This window comes from Suricata suricatta, chromosome 4, assembly GCF_006229205.1.
Source record: "Suricata suricatta isolate VVHF042 chromosome 4, meerkat_22Aug2017_6uvM2_HiC, whole genome shotgun sequence".
In the NCBI taxonomy this organism is placed as follows: domain Eukaryota; kingdom Metazoa; phylum Chordata; class Mammalia; order Carnivora; family Herpestidae; genus Suricata; species Suricata suricatta.
The window spans coordinates 13,446,883-13,469,634 of NC_043703.1; the positions used below are offsets into that span (position 1 = coordinate 13,446,883).

Here is a 22,752-nt window from a genome sequence, read left to right on the forward strand (position 1 = left end):
TGCGTGAGTGAAGGAAAACAAATTTCTCCAGACACCATGTCCTGGTGAGAGAATCAAATGGGGGCGTGTGCTGTCACTTGATCATTCTCTGTGTTAATGCTGCTTCAGGCACTGCTCATTTTAGTTTTGCATTAGCAAATAATCTTATTAAAAAGATGGCCATGATAACACTGATTGATGGAGAGGAAACATGCCTGGTTTAAAATACTCATAATTTATAATCAACTGTGCTTTAACAATGTAAAAATGTCATTTAAAATGCTGTGTATATTTAATCTATTTCTGAGGGAGCAATTACATCTATATGAAATTCTAATGATTTGAATGTAATGTTCATCAAAGGGTTCTTCGTTTTTAATTTCAGTCCCCTCCTCTTTAACAAATAGTTACTTTAATCTGTAAGAACTGCATTCTTGAATTCTCAATGATTAGTAAATGTCAGTGTCTGGATAATGGTGGGGCCAGTATAGGAGCAATCATAGTTTTACCATTTGTCACTGCGAAACATCTTTGAGCAATCTATTTTAGAACACTGACTTAGGAAAAGAATCTATGGCCAAGGTAGGAGAAAAGTCTTTCTTTTCTCTTGCAGCTATAGTGCAGAGTATTTCCTTCATCTAGCAAATATTTGTGGGCCTCCTGTGAGTTAGGAGACTGCCTGGTGTGTGCAGCCAATGACAGACTTTCCATGTGGAGCTTGTGGTCTGAGGGGCTACACAAGGGGGCTGGATTGTATTTCAGGTCAGACAGAAGTCCCTGCAATGTGTCAGTAAGGGAGTGGCAAGACCTGATTTGCACGTGTAAGAGGTTAAATCTGACTATTCTTTAAGCAGTGAACTGGAAGAAGGCTTGGTTCAAACAGGGAGACATGGTCCATTGGCCATCCCCAGGGAGACAGGGACCCTAGGGCAAGGTACCGAGGTGGCAGTGGGTGGATCGGAGGTCTTCTCAAGAAAGTGGCGATGAGGCTTGCTATTCTGGGATGTGGAGGTGAAGGAGGAAGCCAATCACTGGTGTCTTCTGAGTTTCGGGCTTGAGCAACAGGGCAGAGGGAGTTATTTCTTGAGATTAGGGGAAGGTGGCAGGAGTATGTCTAGAGCTCAGACTTGCCAAGAGTCTTCCTAGGGCCTGCCTTACATCATCTGTGACATTCACAAAACCTCATATGGTGGAAGTGACTAGGTAGTTCAGTTGGTTAAGCACTGGACTTTGGCTCAGGTCATGATCTTGAGGTTCGCGAATTCAAGCTCTACATCGGGCTTTGTGCTGACAGCTCAGAGTGGCCTGTTTCACACGTTGCGTTTCCCTCTCTCTTCCCCTTTCCTGCTCATGCTCTGTCTCTCACTCTCTCTCTTTCAAAAATAAACATTAAAAAAGAACTAATTCTTGTGGTTAAATATTATTATTCCCATATCACAGATGATGAGACTGGGGGCTGAAAGGGGTTACACAACTTGCTGAAGCCATTTATCTAACGAGTAACAGTGTCAGAATTCAATCCTACACTGACTTTTAAAAAAAGTTTATTTAATTGAGAGAGAGAGCGAGCGAGCGAGCATGAGAGGGGAGGGTCAGAGAGAGAGGGAGAAAGAAAGACTCCCAAGCAGGCTCCACACTGTCAATGCAGAGTCTGATGTTGATTTCAAACCCATGAACCATGAGATCATGACTTGAGCTGAAGCCAGATGCTTAACCAGCTGAGCCACCCAGGTGCCCCCCTATTCTCACTTCTAAACTCAGACCCTCCTCTCTTCTCCCTTTTGCCCCGCTTGGAATAGAAGAACTTAAAAATATGTGTTTTTCCTTTTCTTTTATTGTGTTCTTTCTTATGTCCTCTGACAATAGGTACTTACTGTAAATATCAACTTACTATAATATCTCTCAACTCCTATTCAGACTTTTGTAGGGCTATAAAGGCACCCAATTAATATTAAAGTTGCTATAGAATACACATAGTACTTGGATTTTCTTGCTTATTGTTTATATCAGCACCTGGATTAAGATAGTTTCTTAGCTATCAAACAGGGAAAAATGTAGCATCCTTAATATTAAAAATAAAGGAAATACCTAAAATCTGTTTTAATAACTGTCACAAAAAGGATTTATGATTTTTGTTTGCTCGTTTCTTTTGTTCTGTTTCAGTTTTGGTAGAAGGGGGGTTGCCAAACACGTAAAAGCAAATGACTGACTTGGTGACCCAATTTTGTTCTATTAATGTTTATCTAGTGCTTATTCTCTGCAGGCATTCTGCTAGATTCTGAAGCACAGATCACAAAATTAATTTTAAATGATTGGATATGAAAAATATCTGGAGGATTGGAAAGCGGTTGGCAAATCCTCAGAAAAAAATACACTAAAATAAAGAGCACTGTGTTGAGCTGCAAAATGACCAGAAGGGAGCCATGAGAATAAGTGTCAGGTTCAGTTTGAGGCACAACTTTATTAATGATCTGGAAGAAGACGTCCATTAATGAGATTTCCAGATGATACTACATAGGGAATTGTCAAATACACCAGTGAAAACAGAGAGATAATATTATGTACAAAGGCTAATAATAGCAAGAAATAAAGGTTAAGCATACAGAAAAGATCTCACTGCATGAAGTTCCACATTAAAAAACCACCATATTCTAACATAATGAATAAAGATTCAAAAAATAAATAAATGCTAATTGGATTGAACATGTAGCAGAGGTGAAAGAAAGAAGTAAAACAATAAAGTCTGGAGATACGAAGGCGTTATATATACAGAAAATGAGGAGGAAGCTGGAAAACCAATTGCTAACCAAAAGTAAATAATATTTTGTGAAGTTTCGAGTATAGAAAGTGTAAACCATTTTAAAAGCCTTTCAAAACAAGTAGTGAAATAGAAGTCAGGACTGAAAGTCTTTACTAAAATAGGCATTTTATGCCTCCAGTTTCTGCTCCATCTTCTTGGTTTTTGTAGTTCAGAGTGGAGGATGGCACATGCCTTCTCTCTACGCCTTTGACTGCAGAGCTTCTTTTTGAACCCATATCAACTGAGATAATGTAAGAATAGAATTCATTTTTTAAGTCAGTGAAAGCTCTTTGTTTCAAAGCATCACTGGAGGTTGGCATTCCAGCCTGAGTGGGCATTCTACTTATTACCCTAGAGGACACATCTCCTCCCAACAACCCATCTCCAGCATGGGCACTGTCATTAACCACCAAAACTAGAAACTGCTTCTCCCACCCTTAGAGATGCAAATTTTATTATGTAAGTTTATTCTTGGATTAGACAATGAAAGGAGGTTTTAAGCCTGGCTCCTAAAGCACCCTGGGTGCATTCTCACAGCTGATTCAGTGTTTGGTAAATCATGTGTTACTCACCTAAGGATGCAAACTCACAATTTGATATTAAAAAACCATCTGGCTCTTTTGCTGTCTCTCTTTTCCCTCCTACACCAAATAAAGAAGGTAATTTCCATTACCACTACCGCTCTGATTTATCGTTTGGTTGTAAGATGAATGTTAGGAAGCACATTTTTTTTAAATAAACAGAACTAGTTTTTATTTAGCAACTACAATATGCCAAGCCCTTTAACATATTAGCTCTTTTATACCTTATAATAATCTTATAACATAAAGATAACTGACTCCATTTTTAAAAAGTGCCTCTTTCAACAAAACCCAAAAAGATGTGGCTTTCTCTTGAATATGATAAGTTTTCATCTATCAGATCAGCGATGATCAATTAAAACCTTAATTGTGGGAAGGTGCCATGTTCATGAGGTGCCTAGATAAACCTTTTCAGATTTGAGCTGGCCATGCTATGAGAATGGTAACAAAAAAGAAGCTGAGAACATTGAACTTATCACCCTGAAGATGACTCAGTGTTATATTTATACTTTGTACAGTGTAACATGTGGAAAAATCTCTAACGGTGAGTAAGGTAGCCTCTCCTTTCAGGAGAAGATAATTTTAAATATTAGAAAAAAAGAACATTTTCTTTGTTAATATTTAAGGCACTCCTGAGTTATGTTTAATCTCAGTTCTAGGGTACCTCTTATCTATATTTTAGGACATCAAATGGTGCTATGAAAAGTACCCTCCCTGACCTAGAAGACTTGCAGTCTGAATTGTAGACATGATCTGACACAAATTAGGTAAATGAATATAATACTGGGGTTCTTTTTTTTCCACTCAGTAAATATTTATTGAGCACCAAGTGAATAATCTCTCACCTCTGATACTGAAAGTGTACCTTGATTTTCTATCTTGTATTTTCAGTATTTATGTCTTTGTTCTTCTTACTTTATTTTTTGCATTTACTCAAAGAAGCAACTGAATACAGTTTGCCAGGCAGTATGGTAGCTGAGTATGTCCTTGGCATCAAGAATTTGCAATCCGTGGAGAAGACAGACAAGAAAATAGACAATTACAATCAGGATGGCTGAACAATTTATGTGAGGAAACTATTCAAAAGTACACTGTGAGGAAACTACCCAAAAATGTTAGAGGGAATAGGACTTGGCTTCTCATTCAGGACTGGGAATGTGACTGTAATTATAGGTCAAACACTAGATAATCTCAAAATTCACCAGCTGTTGAATAACATACCATTTTCTGGCCCCCCTGCCAAAAGAATTTAGATGCAAGACCTAAAAGAATCTATTTCCAAGTAACTTAACTGTGTTTAAATTAAAAGTTTAAGAATTTTTATAGGAATATAAAATATCCAGCATCCAACAAAGCAAAATAACAATGCCTGGAAGCCACTCAAAAATAATCAGACATGCAAAGAAGAAACTACTACCCATAATGAAAAGAAAAATCTAACAAACAGATCCAATACTGAACCAGATATTAAAAGAGGTAAGGATACTAAAAGAGTTATTATGACTGCATTTAATATGTTCAAAAATTTTAGTAGAGACATTGAATATATATAAATGATTCAAAATAAATTTTTAGACATAAAGACAAAAATTTATGAGATGTAAGTATGAACTGGAGAGAAATAACCAGAGATTACAGACTGCAGAGGAAAGAATTAGTAGATTGGAATATACAGCAATAAAAACTATCCAAATGAAACAAAGATGGAAAGTCTTAAAAATAAAAAAAGAATATCAGTGAGATATCAGACAACTTCAAGAGGCCTAATGTATACGTAACTGTAGTACCTGAAGGAGAGGATGAAGAAGGGGAAACTAAAAATATATTTGAAGAAATATTGGTTGAAACTTTAAACACAGTGATCCAAGAAGCTGAAGAAATACCAAGCAAACCCTACCAGAAATGCACACACACAAAATATGAAGAAAACTATGCCACAGTGCACCATAATCAACTTGCTAAAAAAAAATGATAAAAAGGAAATCTTAAAAGCAATCACAGAAAAAATACATATCACAGAGAGTGAAAAGAAAGAAATGATTGTAGACTTCTCTTTGCAAGCAACACAAATGAGAATAAAATGGAACAATAACCCTAAAGTACTAAAAGAAAATAAAAACTGGCTACAGTGAAAATATCTTACAGAAATAAAGAAAAAATATCCTTTCAGTCATAGTAAAGGTGAAACAATTCATCACCAGAAAACTCTAACTCCATGAAATGCTAAAGGAAATCTTTCAGGCATAAGGAAGATGATACTATTAGAGGGCATTATGAATCAACAAACAGGAATTAAGAAGTAAATTTTTCTTTATTCCAGATAACATTATTGTCTATGCATAAAATCCAATGGATCTAATGGAATCTACAAGGAAAGCTACAAAAATAATTGAGTTTACCAAGGTCACAGGATATAAGAAAATATTCAGAAGTTCATTACTATTTATATATTAGCAACACTGAAGATTTGAAATTTAAAAATAGTACTATTTACAAAATCAAAAATATGAAATACTTGGCCATAAATCTAACCAAAGACCTACAAGACCAGAACAGTGAAAACTGCAAAACATTTATGAAATAAATGTAATGGAAAGTTATACCATATTCATGGATAGGAAAAATCAATATTTTTAAGATTTCAGTTCTTATCCAACTGATCTATACATTTAAAATAATTCCATTAAAAATCCTAGCAGGCTATTGTAGATACTATTGCTATCAATATCATGATAAAAATGATGTGGCAAATATACACAATGGAATATTACTCAGCCTTAAAAAATAATGAAACCTTGCCATTTGCATGATGTGGATAGAGTTAAAGGTTTTATGCTAAGCAAAATAAGTCAGTCAGGGAAAGACAAACACCGTATGATTTTATTCATATGCGGAATTTAAGAAACAAAATAAAAGTGGGACACCTGGGTGCTCAATCAGTTAAGCTTCTGAGTCTTGATTTTGGCTCAGACTGTGATCTCATGTTCGTGCATTCGAGTTCCGTGTCGAGCTCTGTGTGCTGACAGTGCAGACCTGCTTGGGATTCTTTTTCTCTCCCCCTCTCTCTCTGCAAGTCTCTCTTTCTCTCTTTCTCTCTCTCTGCCCCCCACCCCCCCCCAAATAAGTAAAGAAGTGGCTCAGTCAGTTAATTGTCTGAGTGTTGGTTTTGGCTCAGATCAGGTCTTTCATGGGTTTAAGCCCTATGTGGGGCTCTGCACTGACCGTGTGGAGTCTGCTTGGGATTCTCTCTCTTCTACTCTCTCCTCTGCCCTTCCCTCACTAGTGCTGTCTCAGCCTCTCTCAAAATAAATAAACAAAAGAATTTTTAAAGAAACAAAATAAATGAAAAAGGGGAAAAAAAGACAGGCAAACCAGGAAACAAACTCTTAACTATTGAGAAAAAAACTGAGGTTTATCAGAAGGGAAATGGAGGGGTGATGGGTGAAATAGGTGATGGGGATTAAGGAGTGCACTTATTATTTTGAGCACAGAGTGATGTATGAAAGTGTTGAATTACTACTATGTTGTACTCCTGAAACTAATATAACCCAATAAATTTTTTAAAAAATCCTAGCAGTTCTAAAATTCACATAGAAATGCAACTGACCTAGAATAACAAGACACCTTTGGATAAAAAGAAAGAAGTTTAAAAATTAACATTTCCTGAACTAAAGACTTAAAGTAAAGCGACAATAATCAAGACAGTAAAGTATTGGCATAAAGACAGAAAAATATGTCAACAGAACAAAATAGAGTCCAGAAATCTCTCCCTTTTTCTTTTTACACACACACACATACACACACACACACACACACACACACACACCAAGGAAATGCAATGAAGAAAGAATTGTCTTATCAACAAATGGTGCTGGGATACATTGGATATCCCTCTTCAAATAATTTTTAACCTTTATCCATATCCTGTACCTATATAAAAGTTAACTTCAAGTGGATCATAATTCTAAGTGTAAAAGCCAAAATTTAAAAACTAATAGAAAACACATGAAAAAATCTTTGTGGCATAGAGTAGGTAATGATTTCACATTTAATACACAAATTATAATTCATAAATATATGTAATGATAAATTTTACGTACTCAAAGTTAAACGAGTCTGCTCTTCAAGATACTGCCAAGACAGTTGAAAAAACTAGGCAAATACTGGGAGAAAGTCTTAGCAACTCATGTTCTAACTAAGGATTTATATCCAGAATATATTAAAAAACTCATAAAAATCAATAATAAAAAGTAACTCAGTAAAAAATATGCAAAAGTTCTTAAGAGATACTTTGCTAAAGATGATATATAAATAGCAAATAAGCGTATAAACAGACACTCAACTTCATTAGTTGTTAGGAAAATGCAAATCAAACCCACAATCAGATAGCACTATACACCTATCAGAGCCTACATATCCCCAGTACTAAATACATAGAAGGGTACAGCTACTTTGGAAGACGGTTTGATGGTTTCTGAAAAAGTGAACCATGTGCCTACTATATGACCCAGTCATGCCATTCTTAAGTATTTATTCAGGAGAAATAAAAACAAATGTTCATTCAGGACCCACATAAGGTATTTCCAGAAGCTTTATTTATAATACCCCCACACTGGAAATGACCAAATTGTTCACCAGTAGCTGAATGGATCAACAAATTATGGTAGTCTATACAATGAACTGCTACTCAGCACTAAATGTATAAACTGTGGATGAACACAAAATATGGAAGAAACTCAAAATAATTATGTTCAGTGAAAGAAGCTCAACCAAAAATGAGTATGTATTTTATGATTTCATTTGCCTGACATTCTCAAAAATGGAAACTAATCTCTAGGCACAGAGTAGATGTAGATCAGTGTTTGCCTGGATGAGGGTGAGAAGGGGAGCCAACGGAAGGAATCACAAAAGGGAATAAGGAGAATTTTGGGAATGGTGGATATGTTCACTATCCTGACTGTGGTTTCACGGTACATACATATGTCAAAATTGATCATATTGTATACTTTGTATGTGTAGAGTTTATTGTATGCTAATTATACACCAATAAAGGTACTTAAAAAGTTATAGACATAACCAAAGACCCCATTTCTCTCTTTGCCTCTACATAAGTAATCACTATCAAAGTTTATAAGTATCTACTCAGAGCATTTTGCTCACTTTTTCTACACTTCTGTGTACCCATCCAATATACTTCTATTGTGTGTGTTTTAGGTGTACATGATGGTTAATATAATGTGCACATTACGTTTTATTGCTTTACTCTCTCCAGAGTGTTGTGAAGGATATATGAGCTTTGTTTGGGAAACTGTACTGCCTTCTGGGAAGAAGCCAGTCTAATCCCAAGAGGAGAGTAAAGCGATGGAGAGACAACTCTTTCTAAAATGGAAAAGTAAGACTACAAAAGAAAGCAAGCCAGCAAAGATGTGATGAAGAACTTGGAAGAGAGGAGGCAAAAAGAGGAGGCTAACAAAGTATATTTCACAATGAAACATCAAAAGAGTTTTAGAATCATAAAACAGGAATTAAAGGGATTTAAGATGAGACCATTAAAAAGCTCTTTAAGAGGCTGGAGGAAATGAAAGTAGGATAAAACAGAAATGTCATGGAAAATGCCTTATAGAACAGACTGCTGGTTAAGCCAAGATCACGTTGAAGCATGGAGAGGCAAAAGGCACTGCCAGAAAAGGGAATGGGGAGGAGGTGCCCAAAGCTGGGCTATGAACATACCATAGATATTAACCAGTAAGCCTCAGCCTGAAGGTTAAGAAGACCTGCAAAGAGAGACTTGTGGGTACCAATGAGAAGAAGGTTGTGAGGATAGCTCAGGAGAGCCAACGTTTATGAAACCTCTGCCAGTTAGAATCCAGCTTGTCTGTAAGCATCAGAATATCCAAAATAACAGTGGCCTAACAAGATGGAGTTTGGCTTCTCTGTCTCCTAAAGGAAATCAAGAAGTTGGCAGTACAGGGCTGGGAGGCCAACTCCCCAGAGCTGCTCCAAGCCACCTGGTGTCTTCTGCTCATTGTGACATCATTCCTGGCGGGGGAGGGGGAGGCGGGGTGGGAGTCCTCCATTGTGGTCCAGGGATGCCTGCTAGAGCACCTTGTAGGGATTACAGGCTCCAGGAAGCAACAAAGGGGAAAGAACTAAGGGTGCACTCGCGGATTCCTCCGATTTCCTGGCAGGTCTCATCCGGAAGTTCTACTTTCATTTCGCTTCCTTGGCAGTGATTATGCATCACAGACATACTCAGCTTCAAGAAACGCCAGGAGAGGTAGTCATCCTGTGTAGTGGCTATGCAGCAGCTCAAAATTAAGGTTCTGTAACTCAGCAACAAGGAAGCAAGGGAATCGGGTGCACAATTAGCTGTCTTAGCCACAAACCCCTTCAGGCTAAGTACTTTTATACATACATACATTGAATCCTCACATAAACCCTACAAGATGAATATTAGTATTCCCACTTTAGAGGTGAATAAAATGAGGTATCAGGAGTTCAAGTATATTACAGACAGTCACAGAAGGATTAAATCTAGACCTGTCTGGCTCCAAAGCCTATATCCTTTTCACAATTAAAAATGGGAAATTTAAGAGTCATGATCCCAGGGTAAAGATTCTTGAGAATACAAATGTGAATGTAAAAAGAAGGCAGGAGGCCCAAGTAGAATGATTAAAATTTTATAAAAGACAGGAAAGGGTATTGACAACTTTGGTGTTTTAATAAGAAATTGGTAAGCAACATCTATGGAACATTTTTAGCTTTTGTTAGTGAAAACCTGGGTCACTGACATATATTTTGTATAGCTTCATGATCCTGCACTTACATGCCAAATCCCTGCTCTCTGAAAACCAATTTTCCCTCTAAATCATTTATTGGAAAAACCTGATTTAAACTGATAGGAGAGTCTTTAACTTTATTACTTAGCTTATTTTGTGTGACTACTCATGAATATTAATGAGCTTGACCACAGGACTTCTGTGTACCTCCCTGGATGTCACATAATAAGTGATATATGACCAACCCTATCTTTACAAGTCAAACTTTTTGTCTAGGAAATATATCTGGGGGCATCTGGGTGGCTTAGTCGGTTAAGCATCTGACTTCGGCTCAGGTCATGATCTCACTGCTCGTGGGTTCGAGTCCTGCGTTGGGCTCTGTGCTGACAGCTCAGAGCCTGGAGACTGCTTCCAATCCTGTGTCTCCCTCTCTCTCTGCTCCTCCACCACTCACACTCTATCTCTCTCCAAAATGAATAAATGTTAAACATTTTTAGAAAAAAAAAAGAAATCTATCTGGTTCCAAGGACACAGATAAGATAATGTAGACTATGTAACAATCCTCCTCATACTGAAAGCCAACTAAGGTAATGTCTGTGGAAGTGCATGGAGAGAACTTGAGAAACCCATGTCAATGTGTAACATATTATAATTATTAGCATGTGGTTCCTAGTAAGTCAGTACCTGAGGTGTTTTTTCTTCCATAAAGAGAATGTGTCTGTAAATTCACCTTGAATATAAATTTCTCAGACATTACTATTATTAGGCAAATATTGTGATTTATGCTAACATTCTAATTAGCGTGGTTTAATTTGGCGATGGAGAAATCTTCCTCAGAGACAACACTTTATGTGTGGCTAATCCCCGAAGACGCCGACTGGAACACAAATCACCCGCAGAGGCAAATATGAGGACATAAGTAGATAAAGATATAAAAATGCTGTGTCTTGTTCTAAAATAATATGTCTAAGCACCTCGCACTCAGGTGATATGCACCATAAAAACCCATAAACACCTTGTTCTTCAACAAGAGGCATTATCATGAGCCTCAGTACAGAGGCAATCAGCACGAGAGGGTTTTGAAGAATTTAAAACTTTGCTGCAGAGTCTGCTTGTTAATTCACAGTTTCTAGGTCTCCGCTATCTGCTTCCCATGTGTCTTTGTACAAATTGTATGATTTTCCTTCAGTTCCCGCAGTGGTTATCATTACACAGTCTTTCACTGAGCTCTTACACAGATACGCAATGAAGAGAGAACAGGAAGATGTGCTAATGTGAATTGTTCTTTTAATGACACCCTTAAACGTGCGCTCTGAATGACATAAAACCCTATTTCCTAAGTGAGCAGCAAACTTCAAAATACTACCAGGCACATTATGTCATCATCTTACAAGGCAGAGATCAAGCAAGACATGAGGCTTATAAACCAAAGCAGAAAAATCTGTCTTCCCATATTGCTTTTCACCAATTGAAGGAATTTACGTTTACCGTACACGGTGCCTTTTTTTTTTTTTACCATTTCAGGATGAGGGTAACAGCAAAAGATGTTGAAATACAAGCAAACAGGCTCAATCAGTGAGGATACCCATGATTAAGGAGCTATGCTAGCTCACCTAAAAAGAAACCTGAGAGAACACAGAAGACTACTAGCATGCCATTAAAAAGCTCTGTTCATTCATTTTCTTCCTGACCTCCATAAACTCCAAGAGGAGAAGAAAGCTAGTGCCAAACCCAGGAATTGAAGGAGAATGCCCAGGCCTCTCCCAGCTTGATTCCCCGGGGTTATTTCTGCAACTTCTTCAGACCAAGCAGAAGCAGCCTGCAGAGTTAGGCTCTCCTTTCTGTATTTCATTACCACCTATTATAAGCAAGTAGCTACTATGAGTAATACAAAAGGGAAGAAGAGAGCCTAGGCCTTGGGAAGTTTGTAATCTATTTTTCAATAAAAAATACAAGAGCAAAACACACTCTAGAGAAAGTACACATGAGTAACAACGGGGTCACACTGTGGGCATTTAGAGGAAGAGAATATTTAGGATGCTTCCAGAAGCTGAGTGGCTTCTTCTATCACTACCTCGAATGTCAGGGGACCTAAAGAGTAAGATAGAAAGAAAGAAGAATGGGGAAAAAACAGGTGAGCCAAACCCACATGTTGGCATCTGGTTCTGTGAAAACACACACCAGAGATTTGCCATCTCCCGGTCAGCAAGTGCAGGAGAGCGCCCCCTTGAGCCGAGAGAGAGAGAGAGAGAGACAGAGAGAGAGAGACAGAGAGAGACAGAGAGAGAGACAGAGAGACAGAGAGACAGAGAGAGAGAGACAGAGAGAGAGAGAGAGAGAGGAGAGAGAGAGAGAGAGAGAGAGAGAGAGAGAGAGAGAGAGAGAGAGAGAGGAGAGAGAGAGACAGACATGGGTTCCCCAGCAGACAGAGAAAGAAGGATGACAGAGGCTGTTAGGAGACTGGGCTGTCAGGCATCCCGGAGTCTGTGGGTTTTCTTATTCTGGGCTTTACTCAGAGAATCTGCAGGACAACTTTGTGGAAGGTAGATTCACAGTTACAGGTAATGGCAGAGGTGCTAAATTATTGAACTACATTTTCTTTAGTCCTGCAAGTAAGAGCATCATAAGCCTGTAGAAAGATTCACTGAAAAAGCCGAGTGCAGATCACATAATGTAAAACAGTAATTCTGCTGGCAATGACTCATTTTAAAGTCTAAGCAAGCTGGCTTTAATAAACCACAAACCACCTATCACCAATACTCTCCTTTTTATTACAATAAAATAGCACTTCCAAGCTTGTAATTGCTTTAGAGATCTAGAAATAGGATGTTGATGAGATTATTTCCACAGGGTTCAAATATTTATGAAAATCCTAATAATTTTAAAACTCAAAACACAAATATTACCAAAAACAACTCATAAAAGAAAAGAGTCTCTCTGTTGCCTGTCTGTTGTTTTTAAACCAAGAAGCAGCACTAGTCTCACCTGTTCTGGCTTCCTGAAATGGAAGTTTCTTAGTTGCCATTTTAGTAAAGATTTTGTAGAGGCACCAGGGTGGCTCGGTTTGTGTCTGACTCTTGATTTCAGCTCAGGTCATGATCTCATGGTTTGTGGGTTCAAGCTCCACATCAGGCTCTGTGCTGTGGCGCAGAGCCTGCTTGGGGTTCCCTCTCTCTCCCTCCCTCTCTCTCTGCCCCTCCCGAGCTTACTCTCTCTCTCTCAAAATAAATCAATAAACCTTTTTAAAAATGAAGATTTTGGGGCACCTGGGTGGCTCAGTCAGTTGAGCATCCGACTTCTGCTCAGGTTAAGATCTCACAGTCTGTGGGTTCAAGCCCCACATTGGGTTCTGTGCTGACAGCTCAGAGCCTGGAGCCTACTTCAGATTCTGTGTCTCCCTCTCTCTGTACCCTTCTCCTGCTCACTCTCTGTCTGTGACTCTCAAAATAAAATAAAGACACAAAAAATTTTTTAAAAAATAAAGATTTTGTAGAGGAAATTTGCTTGGTATATACATCGAGGCTATTTTTAACAGTAATTAAAATTTTTTTTAACATTTATTTATTTTTGAGAGACACAGAGAGACAGAGTGCAGACAGGGGAAGGGTAAAGAGGGAGACACAGAATTGGAAGCAGGCCCCAGGCTCTGAGCTGTTAGCACAGAGCCAGACGTAGGGCTCGAATCCATGAACTATGAAATCATGACCTGAGCTGAAGTCGGATGCTTAATCTACTGAGCCACCTAGGTGCCCGAAGGCTGTTTCCAAAGGAACAAGCTTCTTTACAAAGATGCACCTCTACTCCAACTTTAAAAAGCTTCATCACTAAAGGAAAGTAGCTGGGAAGAGAGAAGGGGATAAAAAAATAAAAGAGGAACATGGATGGTGAGGGAGGAATAATGTGGAAAACAGTAGCTACAAGGGCTGATGTAGGCATTGACCACATGTCTTAGTTTGCTTGAGCTGCTATAACAAAGTACTATGACAGGGTGGGGGAGGGTGTATAAAGCACAGAAATATTTATTGCTTATAGTTTGGGAATCAGTCCACCATCAGATGGCAACATGGCTAGGTCTGGTGTGGGGCGTCTGGGTTGCGGGCTGCTGCCTTCTCAACACACCTTATGTGCCAGGGCGCAGAGAGGAAGTAAGCTCTCCTGACCCTTCAAAGGGCACGGATCCCAGTCATGAGGGCTCCACCCACCCAGCCTCATCTTACCCTAATGACCTCAAAGTCTCCATCTGCTAATATCAGCACATTAGGGAGGGTAGGGTTTCGACAGTGAATTTTAGAGGGTACACGAATATTCAGTCCCTATCACCACAGAGCATTCATTCATTCCTCCATTCATTCATTCTCTTTTAACAGATTTTAATTAGGGCCTCTGCTGTGCCCAGCATTATTTCATAAAAGTTACATCCGTACTTATTTAATTGTTTCAAATTAAATCCTACCCTCTCTATATAAAACAGATTAAAAAGGCATTTTAGGAAACTAGATATATGTCATCATTTCAAATTTATAATCTTTATGTTGTATAGTCAATCACCAAACACTATGGCTATTTTCTTGAACCCCCAAATTTGAAATTGGTAGTTACAGAAGTCAACATCCGGGTTTTTGCCATCCTCCGTTTTTTGTTTTGTTTTGTTGTGTTTTTTTTTTTTTTTTTGGTTGTTATTGTTGTTGGTTTCATACTATACAGAAGGAACGTTTGATTCGTGCTGGAAAGGAGTCACAGCGGGTGACAGTCCTTAACAGCATGACCGCATGTCTTGCAATCTCAGGGCGCTCTTCAATTAAATAGAGGCAAAAGGAAAGCTTTGATCGGAGGTCTGCACACAAGCGATTTAACCTGGAACTTATTTATAGATTCAGGAAGTCACTGCGAGAGATGCAGCGGCGAGACACTATCTTTGTCACCCTTACACAATCTGAATCTGGCAGCGATGATAGACATTAAGTGAAATTAATTACATGAACTATTATTTAAAATCCCTATAATAGGCGCTATGTGAGTGTAGCTGGGTTGCTGACCCAGACTCGGAACTCAGGAAATCTCAGGATTAAAGGCTCGAAACAGAGCCGTGCCAAGGACTAGTGAGAGGACCCTGAGTCGGGGGACCCTGATTGGAGCATAAACAAATTATATTTATTTTTCAGGGCATGGCAAGTCATATGTGGGACTCCTGGGGTGTCAAAATTTGAAATATCACACTACTGAGTGTATTGTATTTTTGATCATAGTTTTAAATATACAGCTGTATGATACATTAAAAATGAAAATTTCCCCTATATATATAGAACTTCCAAAGCACCTCTCTGGGATCCCCATACTGCCCTCGGTCAGAGAAGTTCTTGAGGACACATGCCAAGGTTAAGTCCAAGTGCACCAAGTCTATAGCTTGACAACCAGGCAAGTTCTGTCTCATTTTTGAGTGTTGATTTCCTCACCTGTGAAATGGAGTTATGAAGAATAAATAAAATTAACTCGGAAAGGCACCTTGCAGTACTTAGTAACTAACAACCGTGCATTACATGTTACATTTCCATTTCCATTTCCGCATCTCTTTCTTTTCTATTCCTTTGCATAACAGGAATGAGAACATGCACTCGCCAAGCCTGGTGTGTGGAGTGAATGCCATTCTCTACATGAAAGCATATAGTATGTGGTACACGTCCAAAATGTATTAGAAATAATAATAAAAATAAATAAAAATGTAAAAACCAGAAAAAGCATAGCAGTATGGTACTTCACACTTACTTGGGACCAGACGCGTTTATTTTTCCCAGAACCTGTTCCCTCTGAGAGCATAATTTACGAATTATAGAAGAGCTTATATGCTCCCCATTTGCCTACCAAACAATAGTTCCTGGTATGCACTGTCAGAGACTCACTTCATACAGATGGAGAGCAGAATCATATGTCCTGCCATACAAGTGTCCCTACTCTATAAAAGTATACTTCTTGGCTGCTTGTTTTCAGATATAAGGGTTCCAAAATGGATCGATGTATACTGTTTACAAATTACTTCTTGATGTTTACTGGCATCCCGGACAAAAAGGGCAGAGGTTCTCGTGATGCCCAGCTTCCACTCAATTTCCCATCAGAGCCTCACTCTTCAGACTCTGGATGTGCTGCTGGATCACCAGGATAGAAGAAAATGATACCAGGCATTCCTCCATTACAGGCTGTTGTTCTTCACTACCTTTGTGGTTGATGTTTGCTCCTTGACTTGACCCACTTACCTACACTAATGGAGGAGTCAAGAGCATTTGCTATCTTTCCCTATGCGTTTCTTTTCCTTTTCACTTTACTTTTACTGCATGCTGTCTTTTATAAGTCCAACTACTAACTTGTGTCCTTTCTGGGACAAAAACAGGAAAAAATGGCATAGAGATGGGCATATATTTAGAGAGATGGATGGCCAGGTAGATGCCAGATACTAGATTAGGTAAGTAGGCAGGTAGGTAGGTACATAGGTAGAGAGGTGGAGGAAGGAAGGTAACAGAGTTGTGGGCAAAACTCTAAAGATGCCCCTACCCCCAACATTCTCCTACTGAGAAGTGTTTATTCAGTTTATTCAGTCAAGCACTAGTCCAGGTGCTGCTTAGAAGGAATATTGCCTATGTAAGTAAAGCCCCAGATGGGTTTGATCTAATCACAGGAGCTCTTCAAAGCAGAGAGCCTTCTTCAGCTGACAGCAGTTTAGAAGTCAGATTTGAAGATGGAATGGGCCACATGAAACAGAAATACTGGTGGCCACCAGGAGCATACAGCAACCGGTGGCTGACAACAGGCCAAAAAAAAAAAAAAATGAGACTTAATTCCTAAAGCCATCTGAATGAATTTGGAAGCAGATTCATTTTCAGAGGCTTCACAAAGCCTGGCTAACACCTTAACTTTGGTCTTGTGAGACCCTGAGAACCCACCTAAGTCAACCAGATTTCAAAACTAAAGTGATTAGCTAAGTTCATGGTAGTTTCTTATGTAGCAACATAAAACTACACAGATAGATAGGTAGACTAGATAGATACATGACAGATAGAGAGACATCATTGCTGGCATTTTGCATTAATTAAAATATTTGTGGAAAGTGGTTAATGACATGTGATAGGAGGACTATTTGGTGGTGAATCTTGATCAATTATATATACCCTCTTGGTTATTGCTAGAAACAGAATTTACATTGTACTCTTAGTAGACTAGCAGGCTATTTAAGTTTTATGTCCAGATTAACTTCTATTTAAAAAAATATCAGCCTCTCAAATGGAATGCTTGATACTATGGGATATTTGAACGATTCAGAAAATAATAATGGTACCTACTTCAAGAAATAAAAACAATTAAAATTTCTAGAAAAAGCAAAAAGTGATGAGAAAAGTAATAAAACCATAATAACACTGCTAAGATCTGTTTTAAATCACCTTAAATAATCACAATAATATAAATATTCCTTACTGATTGTGATCTTTTAGAATTAGCTCAGAGACAAAGCACAAAAGATTTAATTATGATTACAGAACAGAATGCAGATGTTATCAATCTGAATGATGTAAAAGCACTAAAGAAAAAGTCTCAGAGGTGGAAGGGGAGGAAAACAGTAAGCAGAGCCCATTTCAGGAAGTACAGGAGCAGGAAACACTATCTGTAATTGATAGAACAAGAAATTAAGATTTAAGTATATCATGTTTCCTAAAAGTCAATACAACCAATAAGGGAAAGGGAACTAAAAATCTTAATACAACTATGTTTAAAACATGTGGAGGGAGGGTAGGAAGTAGTATAAGTGAATGTAATCATTCACTTTCATCATGAGAAACAGATAATGTTTCAATTAGATGGATTTCTACCATAAATAAAGACAGAGCATTTACTGCTAGAAGAAACAGGTGGTTAATAAGGGTTGTCTCTGGGAAATGGCACAAGGAATGGAAGGGAGTCAGGAAGGAAACTGTTGTGTAGTTATTTTAAATTGGAAATATTTCAAGAATTTAACAAAGATAGGAAAATGACATACTTAACATTCAAATACACCCAACTTTATCAAATTTACCTTTTTCCCATATATGCTCCAGATTATTTTTTTTCTAATTTGAAAAATGCTGAAAAGAAAAAAATCTCCCTGGAGTTAAAGACTAGCTTTGGTGTTTCATCCACTTGAATGTTTTGTTTTCCCCTTCATGTATACAAATCCAAAGCACTTAAATATTATTTTGCAAGATTTTAAACTTTAAATTACCAGTTTGCCATTTTTTTCTTTCAACATTCTTTCTTTTAAATTTATTCATGTTGACATATGTAGCTGTTTGTTTTTGCCATTAGTATATTTAGCAAAATGTTGTTTCTATTTAATGACTGCTCCACAATTTATTTACTAATCCTTCCAATTAATGGTTGGACTCTTTCCAGATTATCACTATTTATAAATAATTAAGAGTATCCTTTGCTATCTCCTTGTGTATTGATACAGATGTGCAAAGGTTGTTTTGGGCTAACTAACAGTGGGTTGCTTGAGTTGGGAATGCACACCTTCAATGTTATTCATACAGTGAAGTCAGTGATGCCAATTAAAATTCCCACCAGCAACGCAAGCGTGTTCCTGTGGCCTCACAATCTCTCCAACTCTTGGCATTCTCAAACATTTTCAAGTCTGCATGCTTGATGAGGTAAAATCGTGTTGCTTTGCATTATTCTGCCTTCACCTGATCATTCTAGAAGAGAAAGTGACTTTTCATATGTTTGCTGCATTTCTTCTTTTATGATTATTCTACTCCTACCCTTTACTCAATCTTCAATTGTTATTTGTTTTTCCTTGGTGATATGTGGAAGTTATCTGTATACTCAGGATTTTAATACTCCATTGTAATATACATTACAAATATCTTTTTCTAGATTGTCTTTTCATTTAGTACACAGTTTTATAGAGATGTTACATATTTAAATATATAGCCTTATTTACGTGTATTTTCCTTTTAACTTTGTGGGGTTTTCTACCTTAAATCTCTCCCTACCCAGTGATCATAAAATAGTCTCTATTTTCTTCTAAAACTTTTAATATTTTTCATTGTCACATTTAATTTTTTAATTCTCAAAGGAGCTATTTAGACCCCACTCTAAGGTAAGGGTCTAATTTTGTCCTCAGAGGTAATCAATTATCCCAGTATCACTTCCTGACTAGCCCAATTCTTCCCCCACTGGTTTATATGCTGCCCTGCCTACCAAGTTTCCATACATATGGTGACGGTCTCTAGGCTCTTTGTCTTCTCCCAGTAATCACAATGTTCATCACCAGGTCTTCTGAAATACTTATTTTAACCATAATGTAGATAAGTTTCAAAACAACAAATGTTAATAAAACATAGAAATCTAATCATGTTCACTCTCAAGACGGAGAGTAAATTGGTGCAGCCCCTATGAAAAACAGTATGGAAGTTCCTCAAAAAATTAAAAATAGAATTAACATACAATCCAGCAATTCAACTTCTAGCTATTTATCCAAAGAAAACAAAAATACTAATCCAAAAAGATATTTACGCCCTATGTTCATCTCAGCATAATTTTCAATAGCTGAGATATGGAAGTAACGCAAGTGTCCATCAAGAGATGAATAGATAGATAAAGTATATGTACTACATACACAATGTAATATGACTCTATCATAGAAAGGGATGGAATCTTGCCAGTTGTGACAACATGGACAGACCTAGAGGGTATTATGCTAAGTGAAATAAGTCAGACAAAGACAAATGCCATATGATTTCACTTATATAAGGAATTTAAAAGACAAAACAGAACAAAACAGAAAGAGATTCATAGATACAGAGAACAAACTGATAGTTGCCAGTGCAAGGGGTGCGGGGTGTTTGGACAAAATAGGTAAAGGGGATTATAATCTTCCAGTTATAAAATTAATAAGATATAGGGGTGTAATGTACAGCATAGGGAATATAATACAATATGCTTTAATTATAAATAATACTAATTATAATTATGAATACTTATAATCTTAAATTATATTACAATAGCATTGCAATAATTTGTATGTTGAAAAATGATACCTAGTTTAATTATGGTGACATTTTGTCATATATATAACAAAGCACTGTATTGTACACCTGAAACTAATACAATATCTGATACCAACTATTCTTCAATTAAAAATTTTTTAAAGGTTTAATTAAGGACAAAATAAAGGTAAAGAATTTTCATTTTTCTTTTGAAGCACTATTAAAAGAAAAAAATATTTTTGATAAAACCATGGCTGGTTGCTTCTACAAAACACCACTCAGAATATTATTTTTACAAAGAGTCACAAAATTCTTGAAAGCACATACCCTGGAAAATATATTTTATTTAAAACATTGGATAAATTACTCAGTGGCATTATCTCCTCCCTTGGTATAAAATAAAATTCATATATGGGAGGTGTTCAGGATCTATTCTTGGAGAGGAGTTATAAATGGACTCTAATGCATCTTTTGGAGCCGTTAAGCCTTGCCAGGTAAATAATGTGTGTTTTAAACATCCCTGAATCTATATTTACAGTCATATGATAGATGGTAATGGCTCTAAAGAGAAACGTTAAGATCTAATGGACATTTAAAACAGTCCCTCAATATGTATTTATGCAAGGGATCCAAAGAGACTCAAAAGCAGTTTAGTCCTATTTGATCAATGGCAATCAATGGTTTTGAAAGATGTAGAATATTTAGAGTCCATATTTAAAACTCTTACAACAAGCAAGCCTACAAGCTTATGGTTATAAATGCTTCTTTGTAGCTTAGGACAGATGTGGAATTTTGAAAATATCCCATTAACATCACACCAAAAAAAGGCCAATAAAATTTAGCACAGAAAAGATGACATTTCACAATAGTAAAGTTGTGGCACCGAACAAGGAAAACTGAAGCATCCTTTTTATATCCTCAAATGGATTTTCATTTTATGTTACTTGGTAGGAGTCATTTTGAAGACAATTTCTTCTGAAAATAAGCTTTGAAGATTTACTGTTTTTAAAAATCTCATTTGATTCAGTTTGCACAGGCCTTGATTCCTATTTCTGTTTTTTCCTCCCTGTAGAATCACTTACATTTCTATTGTATTGTTTGAATGAAAGAATCACACCTACTGAATCCTTTAAATGCACTGGGTGTACAAGGAGGGAGAAGATGTCATAGAACCTGAATTTGTGTCAGATTCCTGGAAAGGCTTTCTTGGCTAAAGAATGTCAGGACACTGTGGGAGACATTTGGAAGCTATCCAATAGTTGCTTATCAACATACAAAATGGAGTCATCTTGATTGATTTGGATGGTAAGCCAGTACTCCTTACTCCAAAAAATGGCTATCCGATATCCCCAAAGCATTAAGGTGCAGTCATGGGTGCCAGTTCATTCTTTTACTGTCTGTCTACACAACACCATCCCTCAATCCTTACCCTGGAATCACAGAGACCGTATGGTTTTGCCTGGGTGAGCCTGATATCTCATTGAGTTCAGCATATGCAATTCCAATCTAACAGAGCCTATCAGCATGAAACTTAAAATTCCATAGCCCTAAATCATCAAGTGATGCCCAATCCATCGGTTCCCTTGCTTTATTGTAGTTCCAAGTTCTTATGAGGCTATCACACCAGGAAGTATCTATATAGATACCGGTGTCAAGAAAGATGAATCTGTGTCTCTCAGTGTTCATTAGTGTTCATACCCTAAAACTCTATTTAATTCTCTCTACCATTCACCTTAGTTCAATTCAGTTCAATCTAGTCATTTTTCATGAGTCTAGGAAGACCTTACATGATCACCAATCTATAGGTCACTGTGTGAAGTGAAAAAAATCAGGACCAGTTCACAAAATTGACAAGAGATGAAATCAAACCATTTCATTCCTAGCTTCTATATCTTTGGGAAAATATCCTATAATGGAGTAACTCATCTGTTATCCCAGAAAACTAGAGTCCTACACAACTCGCATGTTTTAAATTTGATAGGGGCAGAGGATCATAACAAGAAATCTTAACTTCACTGATTGGATACTAATTGATCTACTTGATCTATTACAATTAAATTCGATGTCATTCTTGATAGAAGTTGTACCAGAAATTATAAAACAATTCAGGTTACTCACAATCAGGATTATAGAATCGCAGTAGAGAAACAAATAAACATGGAGATATAAAGAATAACCCAAAGAGAGAGTGTGGCACAAAATATATTGGGATACACAAAGAAAGTCTGAAATGAGACATGCAATCACACAAAAATAGAAAATATATAGGAAGTCAGCCCCTGGAAAAGTCCTATGGATATGCAGGCGCTTAACTGATTCTTTGGATGGTGGCTTAATAAGAAGATATCCTTAGAAGTTAGGAGAAAAAGGGGCGCCTGGGTGGCTCAGTCAGTTAAGCATCCGACTTTGGCTCAGGTCATGATCCCATGGTTCGTGGGTTTGAGCCCCGTGTCTGGCTCTGTGCTGACAGCTAGCTCAGAGCCTGGAGCCTGTCTTCAGATTCTTTGTCTCCCTCTCTCTGACCCTCCCTGCTCATGCTGTCTCTCTCTCTCTCTCTCAAAAATAAACAAAACATTTTTAAAAATTTTAAAAAAGAAGTTAGG

The 22,752-nt window shown here is 37.4% G+C and overlaps 1 protein-coding gene and 1 long non-coding RNA gene across 2 annotated transcripts in view; one reads left to right on the forward strand and one right to left on the reverse strand.

Annotated features, from left to right (window-relative positions):
* HS6ST3 (heparan sulfate 6-O-sulfotransferase 3) overlaps positions 1-22,752 on the reverse strand; it is a 650,727-nt gene that overhangs the window by 102,803 nt on the left and 525,172 nt on the right. The window lies entirely within an intron of this gene.
* On the forward strand, positions 9,438-15,874 carry LOC115289372. Its single transcript, XR_003907590.1, has 2 exons — positions 9,438-9,637; positions 15,736-15,874. It is a non-coding gene; the product is annotated as an uncharacterized LOC115289372 (long non-coding RNA).